Source organism: Panthera onca, chromosome D1, assembly GCF_046562875.1.
Source record: "Panthera onca isolate mPanOnc1 chromosome D1, mPanOnc1 haplotype 2, whole genome shotgun sequence".
Classification (NCBI taxonomy): domain Eukaryota; kingdom Metazoa; phylum Chordata; class Mammalia; order Carnivora; family Felidae; genus Panthera; species Panthera onca.
In genome coordinates this window covers 74231154-74250821 of record NC_138348.1, presented here as the reverse complement: position 1 = coordinate 74250821, position 19668 = coordinate 74231154, and the positions used below count along the sequence as shown (strand labels likewise).

General features: G+C 40.1%; 1 long non-coding RNA gene across 2 annotated transcripts in view; it reads right to left on the bottom strand.

Moving 5' to 3' along the window:
• Positions 1 to 5028: 5028 nt before the first annotated feature.
• The window catches only part of LOC132661158 (uncharacterized), a 33454-nt gene continuing 18814 nt past the window's right edge, over positions 5029 to 19668 (bottom strand). The window contains exons 3-5 of one of the 2 annotated variants that reach the window (XR_009602089.3): positions 6298 to 6423; positions 5482 to 5615; positions 5029 to 5265 (exon numbers count right to left, since the gene is read on the bottom strand). This is a non-coding gene — a long non-coding RNA (uncharacterized LOC132661158). Of the gene's footprint in view, positions 5266 to 5481; positions 5616 to 6208; positions 6424 to 19668 lie in introns of those variants that run through there. The other variant, XR_009602088.3, reaches the window with a different exon arrangement.

Below are 19668 nucleotides of genomic sequence, written 5' to 3'. Positions count from 1 at the left end.
TAACCTTTTTTTTTTTAAGCCATGCTACAAGTATTACTTTCCCTGCGATATTTGAAACCTCGTGCCAATAACTTTTTATTTGCCTTTAAGACAAAATCGACTCGCCTGATAGAACCTTCTATCTCTCTGAGTTGGAAGGCTTCGGTGAAGGAATGTCTGAAGAAAATTTCATTTCTCAGTACATATTTCTGAGCTTGTCTGGGAGTGACAGTAATGGCATTACAAGGTATTGGAGCGCTGCTCCTGGAAGCTAGCAGAGAGGCCACAGCAGTGTGAAAATCTCCTGCAAATCTGTTGAACATCCTTCAGCTCCCAGAGGTAGTAGCACACAGTGTGTTTTTATTAGTGGTCACAGTCAAGGAAGCTGGCCCGGTCTCGATATTGACAAATAACACTTAGAGGTCACATCATAATTGCATAGTTGTTTTTTTTTTCTTTTTTTTTTTTTTTTTTTTTTTTTTTTTAGCAGGGAGTGCAGTGTTTTATTCTAAAACTTTGAGTAAACATGCATGCTTTTAGTCCATTATGGTTAGAATATTTGGAAGCTATAGAGAATTCTGGAAGCATTAGTCTTTAATTACTGTAAATTTGAGTGCTACAGTAGAGGATTTGTAACAACATTCTGATAATCTTGGACTAATACTCAATAAGATCCAAGATAGAAAAAGACAACTACCTTTGTTCATTTATTAGCCCATTTGTTGACTTGCGCAAGCATAAATGCATTCCATAAACACTCATGAGTGCCTATTATGTTCCAGAAGCAGAGGGCATACAGGTTAATGCAACACAGTCCTGCCTCAAAGAGCCTACACCCGCGCTATTTGTATCTAGTCACCTCTACCGTGCTGGAGAACACAAGTCAGCAGTAATTTGATGTAGCCGAATACTTACCCTGCTGCCTTTCCAGAGGGGCTTTCCCTGTCAGAGAGTCTCTAGGTCCCTAACTTGCCTTTGTTGTTCAGAGAAAGGGGGACCATTTTTTTTTAAGTGAACAACTAATAAAGGACCTTTCCAGAACAGCCTAGGATCTCAGGAGTTTGTCTCTGTCTCTCAGGGTGTAGGGGCCCCAGTCTGCTTCCTGAGCAGTCTTCAGGGTTTTTTTTTTTTTCCCCGTGGTATGTGTTTTCCCTTGGTGCTAGCAACTGGATTCCTCTGGGAATAGAAAGAGCTGCTGAGCGATTGCTCAGCACAAATCATTCTCTTACCCCAAAGGGGTTAGAAATGGCCCTTCTGAGAACAGACTTGGGCAGGCTTTTTACATATTGTGGCAGCCTGCACCAGTGCAGGAATGAGATGGCTTCTCCCTACCACCCCTCTAACACAGCATGTATTTCGTCAGATTTATTAGCATTTGCCTAGCAATTGATTAACTTGGAAGAAACAGTCGTATTTAGTCTGAATGGTCCTTCCATCTTAAGTATAAGAAGCATATCATTGTGGTTTTGCATTAACAAGGGTTGAGAAATAACAATCTTTTCTAACCCTTGCTTTTCACAGTGCCAATCCCTAATTTGGCTTGGCATGTTGAGTGGCACTCCTTCATGTCCCTGTTGAAGTCACTGAGAAACTGCATCAGCAGTCATCTTGCAGCATAATCTGCTACTCAAATGTCCATAGTTCTTAAGGGAGCCCGCCTGAAATCTTGGCCAGAATCTTTGAACTCCAGTCCAGCCTCAAACCTGCATTTGTCTCACAAAGTCTCTGACCCTGCATGCTATCGTCCAACATTGGCAGTCTCTGCCTTGTGACAGGGACCCATAAGGACCCTCCCAACCAAAAAGGATGAGGAAGCAAAGGAACGGGAAAGGGAAGGGATATTTTACAGTATCAGGATAAGAGAGCCCTTTTTTGTTCTAAATCAATAACCTTACACACATATAACATACATGTAACATGATAAAACATATCATAGCATACATAACATATATATTACATATATATATATAAGTATATATAAACATATGCCATCTAGCTAGCATAACCTAAAATATTTAGTTGCATTAACCATTCAACCTATAATTCTTATATGTTAGATATAGTATTTGCTTTGCTTGCTTCTGGCCAAGTTCCTTGCTCTCAGTATGCTTACACTTGAGTTGTAGTGACATAGCAGTATAACAAAGACCAGTTAGGAACACAACCAAGACCAGAATCATAAGGAACATTATCCAACTGCCCAGAGAGTAGGGCGCATGATGAGCAATTTTTAATTTCTGGGAAATGAGAAATTACTGCACACGGAGATAGTCAGAAAAGCTTCATGGAAGAGGTTCAACTTTTGCTGAACCCTGAAGGACAGGAGGGGATCCAGAGAGGTGGGCAGGAGGAATTGGTAATGTCCAATGACATATATAAAGGGAGTAAGATTGAGAAGAAATGCATAAACCGTGTTCCAGGGGTAGCGAGACTATTGGGCTACTTTTCTGTGACAGATAGCCAGATTTTCAAGGTCCTGGGCAAGATGCTAGGCAAGGGAGTCTGAATGTCACATTAAGGCAGCTGAGAGACATTGAGGATTTTTAATTCAGAAGTGACAAGATGAAGGTAGTGTTGAGGGCACCAATGGTGGCGGTGTGTGATCCGCTTTGAAACGGGAAGGCTGGGCAACACTGGGCAGTGGCTGAGAGGGCAGGACTTGCTGGTGGATCTGGGTTCCAGCCTCCGCCCCCTACTGTCAAGCACGTGTGAGTCACTTAACCCTTCTGAGCTCTAGGTTTGGATGGTGTTCTCTATTCTTTTCAGACATTCAGCAAAAACTGTTGAGAACCTTCTCTTCCAGGCACTGTTTTAGGCACCAGGGATATAGTGGTGAGCAAAACAAACAAATCCCCTACCCTGAGCTCCAATGCCCCAAGAAAGTAAGAGAATTGAGGATTAAATGAGGTAATATATATACAGTCCACGGCATACAGCAGATAATAAATGGTGACTAGAAAGTCCCCTGTAGGTATTTATATTCTATACTTATATTTCTATTTCATACTTAGGTTATGAAATAGAAAAAAATTCCAACAATGTGCTTTTCCAGAACCATTATTTTCCAGAAAATAAGCACAGGTAAACCTTTCAGGATGTGGATTCCATCCCACTGGCTCTTTCTCAGAGAAGCATCTGTCCCTCTGTTCCAGTTGGGCTGGACTTCAATAACTTGCACCTTTCCTGCCTGCATGAGTCAGACCCTGGTGATCCAGGAACCACTTCTCCTCCCCAGATGCCTGGGCTCCAGAGTCAGCCATAGGTCTCTCCTTAGCCCAAAGCAAAAAGCCTTTTCTTCCTTTAGCCACTCCCATCACCTCATGCTTTCTACCTGATTAGATGATGAGAACTAGAATTATGTCCTCAACACTTCTGTGCACAGGTCCACTCTGCTCAAGCAAAATGTGTCCTTGAAGGAATTGTTCGTGATCTGAGCACCTACATTTTTTGTCACCAGATGGCTGACCAAGAGAACAAACTATGTTTGGTGTCTTTAATATGCTCCCAAGCAATGCCAAGCAAAGCACTGAAATACATTTTATTTTTATTTATACATTAGCAACTCTGTAATCTTTACTTGGAGACTGCTGCCAGTCCCTTATTCACCAGTATTTACTGACTATCCATTACACGCAAAATGCTGTGCTAGATGTTAGGGCTGAAAGTCTGGAGCCAGCATCCATGCTCCTCCCTGTTATATATCAGAGGAAATATCACTAGACTAGGAAGCAGAAAACAGGAGTTCCAGTCTTGGCTGTGGCATATGATCCTGAACAATGCATTTAAATTCAATGGGAAACCAGAACAATATAAAAACAGTTAACATTCATGGAGTTACTATATGTTTGGCAATGTGCTAAGTGCTTTACATATATTATTTTATCCTCAGAGCAACCCAGTGAATGTTGTTCATTTTATCACTATTCTCCTTTTTATGTAAGTGAAGTGAAGCTTGGAATGCCCCCCACCCCACTACCGCTGCTGGAAAAACCAAAGTTGAAGCTACATCTTACTCTGGAGCCCTGAGGCTTAGCCTTCATTCCCCAGAGTTGTTTATTATAAACACCTAATTGGGGTGCCTGGGTGGTTCAGTTGTTTAAGCACCCAACTTGGGCTCAGGTCACGGTCTCACGGTTCGCGGGTTCAAGCCCCACCTCAGGCTCTGTGCTAACAGCTCGGAGCCTGCTTTGAGTTCTGTGTCTCCCTCTCTCTCTGCCCCTCCCCTACGTGTGCCTCTCACTTTCTCTCTTTCTCTCTCTTTCTCAAAAATACCTGAACATTAAAAAAAAAATTATTGTAAACATCTAATTAGTATCTATTAAAGAGCACTCTGAGTTCTTAACAAATGTAGAGAATACTTTTTCCACTGTTAAACCTTTGAAACAAAGAGTTGTATCTGATTCTTGTGTATACCTTGCTCATGCTTAGCATGAATGAGCAGGTGATCAAGCAGCATTTATTGGATAAAACATTTGTATACCTGTGCTACCTTATTCCCGGCCCTACTGCCACATCAAATTTATCTCCATGACCACGGAACTGTCCCAACTGTTGCTATTTACAGGATGGGGATTTGATACGATTTACGTATTGAAATGAAGTACCCTTAGCTCTAAACTTCTGTTTTTCGATCACTTCACAATTTTAAGTGCACACAGATATGTAAAAGACTAAACAGTCATCCTTGGGAATTTCTACCCTGTTAAATTTCTACCCTGTTAAACATCCTAGGGAATTTCTACCCTACAATACTGTCATGACTACGGTATGAAGACAGTGCAAAAATGCCAGGGGAGCACCAAGCAGACAGTGCTCATTCAGGGAGAATAAATAGAGAAAGGCATCCCAGAGAGGTTATTCTGGGGAGGATTTTCAAGGAAAGAAATGGCAGGTGGCTGTAAATGCCCTACCAGGATATGATACACCAGCCCTCTCCTCTGGTTTTCTTCCCTCTTCCCTTGGTCTCCTAACATCATAAGACTAACAGTAAAATATTTCTTTTAAATAACATTTATTGTTTTTTTTTATATCTTGTTTTGTGTGTTAAATAGTTATAAATTTGCAAGTGCAGAGTAGATGAGGCATTATGGCAGACACCTCTTCTACACCACTTGAGATCTGCCTGTGTGTTTTCCAGCTGCCACTCTGTACCAGCTCCCACGACTTCATGCAGACTGCCTCAGGCCAGAGACAAGACACTCCACCTGGTGTCCATGTGGGTGCAGCCCCGACGTACAGGAGAATGAACACTCTCTTGTGAATCTTTGTCCAACGGGAGATGGGTACCTGTGGATAAAGTCTCTTCTTTCCCATCTTCCTACGGATGATCTTGAGGGTCTGGTTATACAGCTTCCTGGACAGTACTGTGGGGATCAGCCTGATAATGCATTTGTGTGGGCTCTCCTTCCTTCTCTGCTTCTCTCTCCTTGTCCCCGTCCCTGCCCCCCCCCCCAACTCTTGCTTCCTTGAATTGTGTTCCCAATAAATTAATAGCACACATACCCTCTGCCACAGGCTCCACTTCCTGAGGGACATAGGTTATGGCAAACATTGAAAGTGGAAGCTTAACATCTTAGCAATGAATATCCTTAAAATTAGGCCTTGAGTTTTGACTCATGGATAGCAAATGTCATAACCTGAAATATAAAGTGAAAAGGCATCAATTTATTTGTTGGACTAGCCTACACACTTAAAAATCACATTCTTCAAAGATATTTAATGAAAATGACCTGGGTTCATGTCCACAATATTAAAGATGAATAAAAATAATCCATTTATTCTCTGTGAACTAATTTTATGTAAAATGTGTATTTATGTACATGTAAGGGTGACATGAAAAAAACCCTTTAAATGTTTTTGTTTTTAATGTTTATTTATTTTTGAGAGGGACAGAGACAGAATGCAAGTGGGTTCGGGGCAGAGAGAGAGGGAGACACAGAATCTGAAGCACGCTCCAGGCTCCGAGCTGTCAGCACAGAGCCGGACGCGGGGTTCGAACTCATGAGCTGTGAGATCATGACCTGAGCTGAAGTCAGATGCTCAACTGACTGAGCCACCCAGGTGCCCCACCCACTAACATGTTAATTGTGATTATCTCCAGGTGGTGGTATTATGGATGGTCTTTATTCTTTTTATATATCTTTCTGGAGTTTTCCTAATTGTCTATGACCATACTTTACTTTTAAAGTTAAAGGAAAAAATTGCCAGTTATTAGAAGCGAACACAAAGAGTCATTTATTCCTTCTTTTAAATTTTTTTCTCCATAAAAGCAAAAGTGTTTTTCTGCCTGATGAAGCACAGTGGCATCCAGATCCTCACCTTTTTCACAGATCAAGAATTGGTATGTTTTATGCCGTAATTCAATTGCCAATAGAAGCCCAGAGATGTCTTCATACTTTGGGTCTGTGGGAGGTGCCATGGCAGTGAGGCTGAGCACACATTCACCTGGTGGGAGGATGACATTAATGACTATTATGATGGGGGAAGAACACTGAGTGAGTCCTAACAGCATACATAAAGCTGTTGTCAGAGCACAGAGGTAGACATGGCCCCAAAGCCTAGATTTAATCTCCATTTCTGTAAGGCATCCTGGCAGCCCTTAGCATCACCCTCAATGGGTGATGATTGATAAGGAGAAATAAGCACAGAGAGTTTTTTGTATCCTTAGCATCATAATTGCTTTATATACAGGAGCAGTAGGTGACTGCCTATCTAGGTTAGTGAGAAGATTATGGCTAGCCCCCAGTCTGTCAGACATGCCTGAAATTCCACCATTATTACCTCACTGTGATGGATTAAGTGATACCCACCACCAGGTTAGGCAGAGTCCCTCAGCATACTCCTGGGAAAATATTATACCATTATCAGTCCTTATCATTTAAATTAAATGTCATATTTTTACTTCTTTGACAACAAATTAACAACAGATTAAGAGGACAAGGAGTAAAGAAAGGACAGAATTTGACATCAAACACTCTACAAAAGCAAGTTACTGCCTAGTATAAAGGAAGTTAAAATGGATATGTACCAGCTACCAAAATAAGGATTTAATATCTATCCACCTACCTTCCTATCTCTCTGTCTATCCATCTACCTAATCTCCATTTATCAAACATGACTTCGGGTCTATTTGACTGCAGAGTCCATATGGTAAATCACCCCCGATTCTTCACCTTTTCTCTATTTGTTTCCTTTGCCATGTGACTTTACAGTTGTCCCCTCTAAGCTTTGAGCTCAGCTACAAGTCTTACTTAGACCAATGGCGTATGAATAGAAGTGAAGCCCCTGCTTATTTCCATTTGTTCCACACCATTGTCAGGAGAAGAGCAAGTCCCAACTGGCCCACTGATCCAAGGAAGATGGGAGATACTTGAAACAGCTTCCCCAAATGAATGCAGACTAGATCAGCTGACCCCCAGGAGAGCTCCAGATGCATAATCAATAATTAATGATTCCTATTTTATGTTTATTTTTTAGAAATCTCCATTTTTTGTTTTTGTTTTAAAATGTTTATTTATTTTTAATTAAAAAATATTTATTTATTTTTGAGAAAGAGAAAGAAAGCACAAGTGAGGGAGGGGCAGAGAGGGGGAGACAGAATTCCAAGCAGGCTCTGTGCTGTCAGCTTGAACTCATGAACCATGAGATCATGACCTGAGCTGAAATCAAGAGTCAGATGCTCAACCGAATGAGCCAACCAGGTGCCCCTAATGATTCCTATTTTAAACCGCCAAGTTTGGAGTGATCAATTACATAGCTGAGTGACACAATGCTCTTTGAATTTCTATAAGTTCATTGTATCATAGCTCAAATAAGTTTGAGCATCTTGTTTACAGGAACTATTTTTTCTCCAGAAAAATATTTAGCACATGGTCTGTGACTGGTAATGTTTACTGAATGAATGATTCCCAACCTCCCTTTCCAGTCTTAAATCTATGTTATAGGTTAAACTGGATACCCCCGCAAAAGATATGTTGAAGTCCTAACCAACCCCCTAGTACTTCAGAACATAAACTTATTCAGAAAAAGGGTCTTTGCAATAGTGATCAAGTTAAAATAAAATCATTAGGGTAGATTGTAACCCAGTATGACTGACGTCCTAATAAAAAGGGGGAGTTTGGACACAGAGACAGACGCACACAGAGGGAAATGATCTGAAGACACAACAAGGAAGGTGGCCATGTCACTGGGCTGAAGAAACTACAAGTTAAGGAACACCAAAGGTTACCTGCAACCATCAAAAGCTAGGAAGATGCAAGGAGAGATCCTCCCTAGAGACTATACAGGGTGTAGCCCTGGCAACCCCTCGATTTTAGACTTCTAGCCTTCAGAGCTGTGAGACGGTGCATTTCTGCTATGTGGGCTGCCCCAGTGTTTGGTGCTCAGTTACAAGGGTCATTAGAAACCAATCCAGCCCTCTGCTCTGCTCCTCACTCTCTACCTCAGCCACGCCACTCCCATGCCCGTTTACTCCTCTCTCCCCTTATTTATACAACTCCTCTGTTTGGAATTCTCTCCTTTCCCTTTCTCAGTGATTTAACTTCTTATACAACCCTCCAACCTCAATAGAAATCTCGCCTCCTCTGAGAAGCCTGATCCAAATACCATAGGGAGAGTGCATTTCTCACTGTACCGTGTTCTCATCTTCCCTGTTTCATGGCCCTCCTAAGGTATTTGTCACATTGTAGTTGATTACCTGTTTGGACACTTCCCTCCCACCCCACCGCCAAGGCTGTAAACTTCTGGAGGACAGGAACTGTGTATTATTTATCTGTCCTTACATCTTCCTTTTCTGCTACGGTTTCTGGCTGGTATAGGCCTTTGGTAAGTATCTGTTGACTGACCATAGAGGTTTAAAGGATGAGGCTTTTCTTTGAGAATAAAAAACTGAGGGGTGGCCAGCGGGACACCCGAATGGTGGCAAGAGAGCACTGCTGTTGTGGGGAGAGAGCATTTCACAGGGCTGGTGAAATGGACCATCAGGAGGAGATAGAGTGGCTACTTAAGCTCTTTCGCAGTGTCCAACTCTTCCCATGGCAAAGATGTGAGTTAAAGTGCACTTCTGGGTCTAGTCCACACACTGAGCATCTGCTCTTTGTCTTTGGAAGTCCAAGGAACTTGAAAGGAAAAGAACAAAGAGAGCTGAAAGCCTCCTTCTAGCTGCCCCACTCTGAGCCCTCATACTGGAAAATGAAGATATCGGCTGGGTGGGGGGGGGGTCTTTGAAGTCGAGAAGATGTGGGTTGGGATTTCCTTCGTACCACTTGTTTACTGTGCAACCTTGGGCAAGTTCTCTCACCTCTCTGAGCCTGTGGTTCCTCATTTATTAAGACGGAGATGACGCTTCCCATTTCCTAAGGCCGTGGTAAAGATCAAATGATACACACAACCTGAGAAAGAGTGCTGTGTGCTAGACATTCCTAACAGCCGGCTCCCCTGCTTTAGGCCCAATCAACTAACAATTCAACCCACAATGGGAATGTTGCCTCTCCTGCAACACAAGCAAGTGGTTAGAACAGTCTGATCTTCAGATCATACTGGCTTATTCTGCGGGAATCACGGTAAAATATATGAAAGTGATTAAAGGGCGGGAAAAGAAAAATGGTACAAAGCCTACAACTCTGAAGAATATATGTCAAGTTCAACCCTTTATATGGTTTTACAGATGAAAACCTCACAGAAATCAGGGTGAAAATGACAGTGGACAGACCCTTAACTCAAGCAATAAAAGGGGTCTCTTTTTGTAATGATAGAAGTATAATAGCTCTTGGTTAAATTTATCAGGGTTCACAGCTTTTTAACTGTTGGATAAAAATCACAGTATGGTACCTGGATTCAGGAAGGAATATAAATAATATATTTATAGATGCCAACAATTTTGTGGCCTCATTTCATACCTGTCACCTCCCATTAGGAAATACATCTTTCTGTGAGTATTCAAACACACTAATCTTCCTCTCGTCTTTAGAACTATTTCAATTTCCATTATTAAAGCCGGTTCAGAGGCAAATTCTTGTTCTTGAAAATTGCAGTTCATGAAAATCCCCTTCAAACTGAGCAAGATTATTTCCACAGTGTCTGGTTCCTCCATGTATGCATTTATTTTTATTTATTGGAAGAGGGTTCTGGCAGCCAAACATAGGTTTAGCAACAGGTTGGCAGGTACGCCAGGTGCTCGACATGGCTGTCCTTACAGCCTTGGGTCAGCCTCTGCTCAGAACACCCCAAAGACACCTCATAGATGGGGATTCCTCGCAGGCTCAAAGAGTGAGTAGAGACAAATACAGAGCTTTGCCTTATGGTGAATACAAATATATTTAAAATATATTTACCCCCGGAGGATTAAGTTTTACTATGTGTAAAAAAGAGAATGTGAGTTTTAGTGCCTTTCCTAACCAAGTTCTCCTATTAAATTCTTTAAGTTACATATGAGAAAAATAAAATTAGAGAAAAGCAATATAAATAACCGAATTGTAGAGCACGTGTAATAAACACCTCTAAATCAGGAGGGCTCATAAAAAGAATATTTTGAACCTTTTACTAATAATATTAATATAAAAACACTTAAAAATTAATATACCCTCTGCTGCCCTTTTTCCCTCCAGGAAGCTGAGAATGCTTTGCAGGTACTCTCAGCCACTCTTTAACATGCGCTATGGGGTTGTGGACGGCACAAACTTTCTCCCCCTGATTTGAGTATGAGTAGACCAGACCACAGAGAGGTTAGGGAAGTCTCCAGATTGTTAATCCCCATATTACAGGGTTAGGGTTATACTTTTTCAAATTCTTTTACACAGTACATGTCACTTTATTCTAGCCCAGAAGATCTGGCTTTAACCTTCCCACACAGCCTTCTCCCATTTCCAGAGCCAGGAGGCTTCCTTTATAAGTCTGGTATTCACGCCTCTCTTCCAATTATGAAGTCACTTGACTCCTCTCCCAAAATCTGCCCTCAGGCAGAAGCCAGCTCAGATTAGGAAGGTTTTGTGCAATCTTTTTCCTCCCACAAACTCCTGTCTAACAATCAGACATTCCTCAGAGTACTAACTCAGATAGTATAAAGCTAGCTGAAAAATACAAAAACCAAAGGCAAGAGTCAGAGCCGACTACTTCTAAGCCTCAAGACAGTGTTGTAAGATAGGCATTATTTTCTCCTTGAAGGGAATCCTGCATGTCTGTGTTGATGCATCAATCATTTGTGGAGAATTGTGCTCATTACTAGGAAGACAAAGATAAGAGAACTTATGTCAATATAATGTTGTAATTTGTGCACTTAAATACTACCTTCTCCCCCAGAGAGGAATAAAAACAAAAACAACCCACATATAATGAGAAATTTTTAAAGAGATTTTTGTGCTTGAAAACAAGGTAAGCCCATAGCCACAAATGAAATAAGCAAAATAAATGAAAAGTAAAGCGGAGAGGGTGTCCTGTTGGCCTCCCAGCCTCTGGTTCAGAAATAGGCAGAGTCAGTCAGGAATCCAGTTTATGCAGGAAGCTGTACTGAAAATGTTTCTCAGAGAAGTGGAGACCTAAGCCAGGCTCAGTGCCTTTTTTTTTTTTTTTTTTTTTTTTTTTTTAAGTTTACTTATTTATTTTGAGAGAAAGCAGCTTGAGGGGGGAGAGGCAGAGAGAGAGATAGGGAGAGAGAGAATTAGAAGAAGTCTCCGCCCACTATCAGCATGGAGCCCAAAGCAGGGTTCGAACTCATAAATTGTGAGATCATGACTTGATCTGAAATCAAGAGTCTGACACTTAACTGACTGAGTGGTTCAGGTGCCCCCAAGCTCACTGCTTAAAACTAGTGGCAGAGGTGCCTCTGCCACTGGTGAAATAATGTTGAAAAAGTATGTCATCTGTCTTCTAAGATGGAGTTTATATGTAGCTACACAGCTATGGAAGCTGGAAGACATTGTCGCAGCCTCAGGACCAAGAAGGGAGTCAAGCTGGCTACCAGTCCTGCCAAAGGGTTGGCAGAAAGCAAACTCAAAGGTTTGACAGGGTAGGGTAGGAAAAGGAGAAGGGAGAAGGAACAAGAAAGGGAGTAGAAGAATGAGAGGGAGAAAGAGAGGGAGAGAGTAACAGAAACATCTCTACTGAGATTAAGCTGCAACCCCAAATCTAAAATACACTTAAAACAAACAGAACAATTAACAAGGACATCCAAAAGTTTACAAATGGAGGAGGGATTTACCACAGGATAAATAGGAATAAGAATTTGAATAAAGAATTTGAATAAAGATTATATAATAAGTGTGCTCATGGTTTTTAAAGGAGAAAATGAAAAAAAAAATCCCTATTATGAAGAAAAGATCAGGATGATATTTTTAAAAAAAGAATTAATGTTTATATTTGGGGGAGAGAGAGAGAGAGAGCACAAGCTGGGGAGGGACAAAGAGAGGGAGACACAGAATCTGAACGAGGCTCCAGGCTCTGAGCTGTCAGCACAGAGTCCAAAGCGGGTCTCGAACCCACGAACCGTGAGATGATGACCTAAGCTGAAGTTGGACACTTAACCGACTGAGCCACCCAGGCACCGCCAGGATGATATTTTTAAAGCACAGTAGAAATAAAACAAAACTAAGTGGATATAAAAATAATTTACAGAAAATACCATACTTTATAGTAAAATAGGCATTCTTTTAAACATATGGAATAGAAAAAGGTGCCACTGTCATGAATTCTCTTCGATATTTTATTGAAGAGAGTAGCCAGTGAAATGAGATTAAACAAATATTGAAATTAAAAGCTTCCTTTTAAAATTCAAAGGCAATATTTAAAAAGTGAAAAGAGAAATCATGAACTGGGAGGAAGTATGAGCAACAAATCCACAAAGGTCTAAAACTGACACTATTAAAGGAACTTGTACAAATAAACAAGAAAACTGCAACAAATCAACAGAACATAAACAAAAGTCATAATAGGCTTCACAGAAGAAGAAACCTATGAGGGGCATGTATACAAAGAGACGTCAACATTAGCAGTAATTCAGGAAAATGAAAAATATGTGATTTCAGACCTATCGTATTAGTAATAATTAAAATGGCTTATGATACGAAGTGTGGGTGAGGATATAGATCACTGGAAATTCTAATACACTAAGAGATACTTCAATTCTAAGGTATACCCCTTAGAAAAACTCCTGCACATGTTCACTAGGTGGCTTATACAATAATACTTACAGCAGCACTGTTTGCAATAGCATATGACCAAATGTACATTGATGGGAAAATGAATAAATTGTGATATGTTTACATAATGAAATATTATACAGCAGTGAGAATGAATAAACTAAAGATACACTCATCAATGTGAATACATGTCACAAATAATTATATTAAGTAAAAAAAAAAAAGCAAGATACAGAAGACTACTACACAGGGTATACCATTTGTATGCATTTTTGAAATGTGCAAAACTATTTTAGGGATATATAAATCTACAGTAAAATTGTAAAGAAAAACCAAGAACTTATACATACAAAATTCATAATACGAGTTAACTTCTTGTGGGAGATGCAATAAAACTGGAAAATATTGTAATAGAAGGTTTTAAAGGTTTATGACTTATTTTTTAATTAATTAAGTAGTTAATTAATTAGTTATTTTTGTTTGAAAGACAGAGACAGAGTACAGGCAGGGGAAAGGGGCAGAGCAGGGGAAGAGAGAATGTTAAGCAGGCTCCATGCTCAGTACAGAGTCTGACGCAGGACTCAATCTCATGACCCTGGGATCACGACCTGAGCCAAAATCAAGAGTTGGATGCTGAACCCACTGAACCATCCAGGCACCCCTATTTCTTATATTTTGAAGCAGATTATTTAATACATGAGTACCAATATATTATAAATTATGTACCATAGTAATATTCGTTTGTATGTATGACATTCATAATAAAAATAAGTGAATGAAAGAAAACATGTAAGGAAGATAGAGGATAGATCACAAAGCTCCAAACTGTGTCTAATGGTTGGTGGCTGGCTCAGTCAGAGGAGCAGGTGACTTTCGATCTCAGGGTTGTGAGTTTAAGCCCCACATAGGGTATAGAGATTACTTAAAAATTAAATCTTTAACAAAAATATGCCTAATAGAAATTGCAGAAGAAGAGACTAAAGAGAACGGAAGGAAATTGTCTATGTTCTGTAATTCCAGGTAATCAATTCCTGTTGTGTAATGGAATGGAGCCAGAGAGGAAAGGAGACCCTGGGGGTGTGCCTTACAGGCAGTATTTGGAAAGATGATGGGGAGAAATTTCCTGTGTCAGAAAAATTACAGGAGTCCTCAGATTTGAAGTATACTTTGAATGATGACAAGGATGAATAAAAATTAAAATATGCACCTCAGCACAATTTTAAGGATGAGGAGAATATCTGTAAAGCTATCCAAGAAGAAGACAGATTACCTAGAAGGAACAATAACCAAATTGAAAAAATACTTTTCATCAGCTAAATTATTTGCCAAAAGTCTAATGGAACATTAACCCAAAGTTCTAAAGGAAAATAACTATCTACCCTGATTTATATACCCAGATAAACTACCACTTCAGAATAAAAGCAAAAAAGAGATACGTCCGAATATAAAAAGACTCTGGGTTTATTACTCTAAGACTTTCATCAAAACGACATCCCAGAAAGAAGAAAAATGAAACTAGAAGGAAGAAATGAAAAGCCAGAAACACTGACAAACACAGACTGATAAACTGTTGGGAAATTTAGAAGTTATAATATAACTGAATTTTTTTACATTGAAATGAAAACTCTAGATAACTACAATAAGAAAGGTGAGCAGTGCCAAGATGAGAGAAGATCTTCAGTATATAGTTAAAACAGAAAACATACCGAGGTCCCCAAGTTGGCTGGGAGAAAGAAATAGTAAGACATTCTTAGAAGTATTTAGAAACACATGCTAAAATTTTGAGGGTAGACAGTAAACAATAAAAGTCTAATAAAAGAAAAAAGAAAAAAAGTCTTCTACACTATCCATAACAACAGGAGAATTTTAAAAAGGATGTAGAAAAAGTATCACTTCAAATGGAAGGCAGAATGGCTAAACAACAAGAACAACAAAGGAAAAATACAGTAAGTGAAAATTATCAAAACCAGAAGATGATAGGAATAGTTTCAATCGTATCAGGAATCACCGTAAATATAAATGTATAATGTTCCACCTGCCTACTGCAAATGAGAAATTTTTTATATCCAAAAATGGATTCCTGATCTTCACTGCACCTTCCTACTCCCACTCTAAACCTATACCTAAGGTGTTCTTCAGCTTATTTATGGCAACTCCATCCTTCCAGTTGCTCGATCCAAACCTTAAAATCATCTTTGATTCCTTCTTATATCCCATATTCCATATCCAATGCATTAGCAAATCCTTTGGGCTCTATGTTAAAAATATTTCCAATATGTGATTACTTCTCATCCTCTTCATTGTTACCACCTTGGGACAAGCTACCATCATTTGTTGTCTGGATTATTTCAATGGTTTCCCAATTGGTTTCCTGCTTCCAAATTAGACATCCTTCCTCCCTCACTGCCCTTAGTCTCTTAGGCTCTTTTCCCCTTAGACTTTCTTACAAAGCCAGGCATAAGAATCCTTTAAGATGTAACTCAGATCACATACCTTCTGCGTGGAAAGCCTCCAATGGTCATCTTCTCACCTGGAATAAAACTTAAAGTTTCTAAAATGGCCCAACTGGCCCTACAGGATCTGACCCTAGTGATGTCCTTGATCTCATCTACTGTACTCCCTCTTCTTCACTGTATTAGTTTCCTATTGCTGCTCTAGCAAATTACCACAAACTTAGTGGCTTCAGCAATACAAATTATTTTATAGTTCTGGGCATCTGAGGTCTCTCTGGGCAGAGCCAACATCCTTCTAGAGGCTCTAGAATCCATTCTTCACCTTTTTGAGCTTCTGAGGCTGCCCATGTATCTTAAATCATGCCCCTCCACAGCTCCTTCTTGACTTTCCCGCCTCCCTCTTTCCCTTTCAAGGACCCTTATTATTACATTGGACCCACTCAGCTAATCCAGGATAATTTCCCAATCTCAAAATACTTAATCACATCTGCAAAACCACTTTTGCTGTGTAAATTAACATATTTACAAGTTCCTGGGATTAGAATGTGGACGTCTTTAGGGGTTCATGATTCTGTCTTCCACACTCACCATGCTGCAACCATGTGGACTTCTTACTCTTCCTCAGACATTCTGGTCATGCTCCTGCCTTGTCACTTTTGGCTATTCCTTCTACTCAGAATGCTTTCCTGTGAAATATCCTGTGACTCACTCACTCAACTCGTTCCTAGTCTTTGTTCAAATGTTCCTTGTCTGCAAGGCCTTCCTTACCTATCTTACTTAAAATTATACCTCCATAATATTCCAAAATCCCTATTTTCCTGATTTTTCCCCCTATAGCATTTGTCACCTTTGAACATAATATAGTTAATTATCTATTAAATGTGTTGTCTCTCCCCACTAAGGGCAGGAATGTTTGTCTGCTTTATTCACTGGTGTATCCTCGGTGCCTAGAACAACACCTTGTCCCTGCTTGGTTCTGAATAATTATTTGTTGAATATGTGAATAAATGAGTAGATGTATGGATAGATGGATGGAAGATTGGATGGATGGATACACACACACACACACACACACATATAATATGTAAGACATTATATACATTATATATGTAAGGCATTATAACACACACACACAGATGACGCAGAATAAAATCATTAAGAATAAAATGGGTTCGAGGGTGCCTTGGTGGCTCAGTCAGTTAAGTGTCCAACTCTTGATTTCAGCTCAGGTCATGATCTCATGGTTCATGGGATACAGCCCCACACTGGGCTCTGTGCTGGTGGTGTGGAGCCTGCTTGGGATTCTCTCTCTCCTTCACTCTCTGCTCCTCCCCTGCTTGTTCACTCTCACTCTCTCAAAATAAATAAATAAACATTACAAAAAAAAAAGAATAAAAGGGGATTGGAAGGCCTCATAACTGGGTTCAGATTCCAAATCTATCACTTGCTAGCAGTGTGACCTTAGCCGAGTTAATTAACTTTTCAATACCTCACATTCTTCATCTGTAAATTGGGAGTCATAACAATATCCAAGTGGTAGTTTTCTTGTACAGATTAACTAATAAGGGTAACAGAATTTGGCTATTTATGATTATCATAATAATAATAACTCTGATTGAAGAAAACACGGCTCTTGCCCTCTAGGACCTTGTCCAGAGCAGTGGTCTTCTGAAGGTGGAGGCAGGTGCTTATTATTATTATTAATGTTTATTTATTTTTGAAAGAGAGAGAGGAGGGGGGGAAGGGGAAAAGAGACAGGGGTCAGAGGATCTGAAGCAGGCTCTGCACTGACAGCACAGAACCCAGTGCCAGGCTTGAACTCATGAACCATGAGATTATGACCTAAACTGAAGTCAAGACACTTAACCCACTGACCCACCAGGTGCCGTTTATTGTTATTTTTTGTCTAAAGAAGGACATGCATCAGGTTGTCCCAGTTGCTGTGGGGACTCTTCCTGGGCCCTCAGTCTGTTCCATGGATAGGTGGGAGTGTGCTGTGGGAAGAGTAGTAGTTCTACACCTGTAAGGAGCCAGGAGAGGTTCTTTCCTTACTTATTTACTATTGCTTCCATTTACTGTGTCAAATGGGTGTTGCCAAGTGGATTTATGACTGGATTAAAAAGATCCCTTCAAAGAAAGAATGGATTGAAGACAGTACTAATAACACAAACATAAGCAAAGAGTAAAAAATGGCAAGGCAGACATTTTTTCTTGTCAGCCACATTAGGAGCTAAAAATAATGCCAAACTATTCTGATGTGTTGAGAAGCCACATAAAAATACAATACCAAGATGACTATTTGAAATACTGATTTATTTCCACTCTCTTAATGATGAACTTTGCCCCAAGTATAAATTGTGTCCTAAACTATTAGCAAATTGGTAGTCTGAAGACATTATAATTACCAAAATATTGAACACATCATTAACATTTTTCTCATATTAAAGTTTGTATTTTCTGTATGAATTTACAATATGCATTAAATGTCAGAAAGATAATACTGCAAATGATTTATAAATACATATATATAAATACAATACATATATATGTACATATATTGGTAGAACACATTTGATCTACATCAAAACATGGTTTACTGATAAGATGCTGGTACCAAATAAATGTGGACATGATGCAAGGGAGGAGAGGCTTACAGTGCATTTTGATGGGGCACCTGACAGAGGTGAGCATAGAGGCATACAGAGCTTCTTTGAGGTGGAGATAATCTAGCCTAGAGGAAATCAGGGTGGAAGGCTGAAGGGCAGTAGTCCTTAGCTAAGCATGGAATGTGTGGGAGGGCATTCCAGGGAGAAGGAGCAAAGACAAAGAGGACATGGCAGACTCAGAGAACTGTAGGTGGTATAGGAGGTTAATGGTGACTCAGAAAGGGTGAATGAAATCCAAGTCCACAGTGCAAACCAGAGATTTTAACTCAGGCCTTCCGATATCAAATTTCCAGTATTTCCCTTGGGAAGTCACAAGATGCCCAGGTTAACAAAGAGATAAAAGAAACACACACACACACACACACACACACACATACACCCCAATGTGGGCTTTGGAATCAGACAGACTGAGGTTAGGATCCAAACAAAGTCATTTGTTCTGTGACCTTGATTAAGATGCTTCTCTTTTATAACCATGGGTCCTTAATCTGCAAATGATAACTATCAGATAGGATCATTTGAGGTTCACCCTAGTTGGCCTGCTGTACTTAGCACAGCAGCTGGCCTATGATGAATGCTGTAAGGTAAGGATTTTCTAGGAAAGATTAGTTCAGGGGCAGCATTCTTCCAGAGCCACCATGGGCAGCCTGCTAACAGCATTGCAAGTGAGGATACATTTTGTTTGCATATTCCTCACTGAAACTTGAATGGCAATAGAAAGAAGGCTTCAGTACGGTGAGGCAGCAGATGAAGAAAATGAGAGGTAAGGAAGAGACCTTTAGAATGAGTCCTCTTGAAATGGGACAAAATTGAAGTAGGTGAGAGATGTTTAGAGAAACTCCCAGCGGAAAGCGCTTTTGAAAGGAGAATTCTGAGCAGGGGAAAAGGAATGACCCTTCCCTTTGGAAGAACTATCTAGCGTAAACCACTGCCATGCTCTATGGTCAGGGCTTGCATGGAGCTGAGGAAAGGGACAGGCAAAGTTTTCCACTGGTTTACTCCAGTTGTGCCTTCAGCAATGCTCCAAGTCAGGCAAGGAAGCACAACAAGTAGAATCTTAGCAATGTAGAATCCAAAGCAATGTCTGGAAGAATTTCAATTACCAAGCAATGAAAGAGGAACAAAGGAGAAATAGAGGTATGTGTATGTAGGGGGGTAGTGTATACACACACATAGCACGTGTACATGTTTAGAGGGGAAGATGTTTTATTTTTATATTTTGAAGAATTCATTAAAAGAGAATTCACTCATTTTATCTCAGGAAAACCCAAACCAAGAGAATGACATTACAGAAATCAGAATAGGAGGCAGTTTTCAACTTCATGGGAAACCCATAGCATATTGTAACTCATTCACAGCATCTGTCAGGTTCCTTGCGTCACTGCTTTTTTTATCCACAGGACTGTCTTGACCATGGTGTTGGTAGCTCTAGAGGACTGA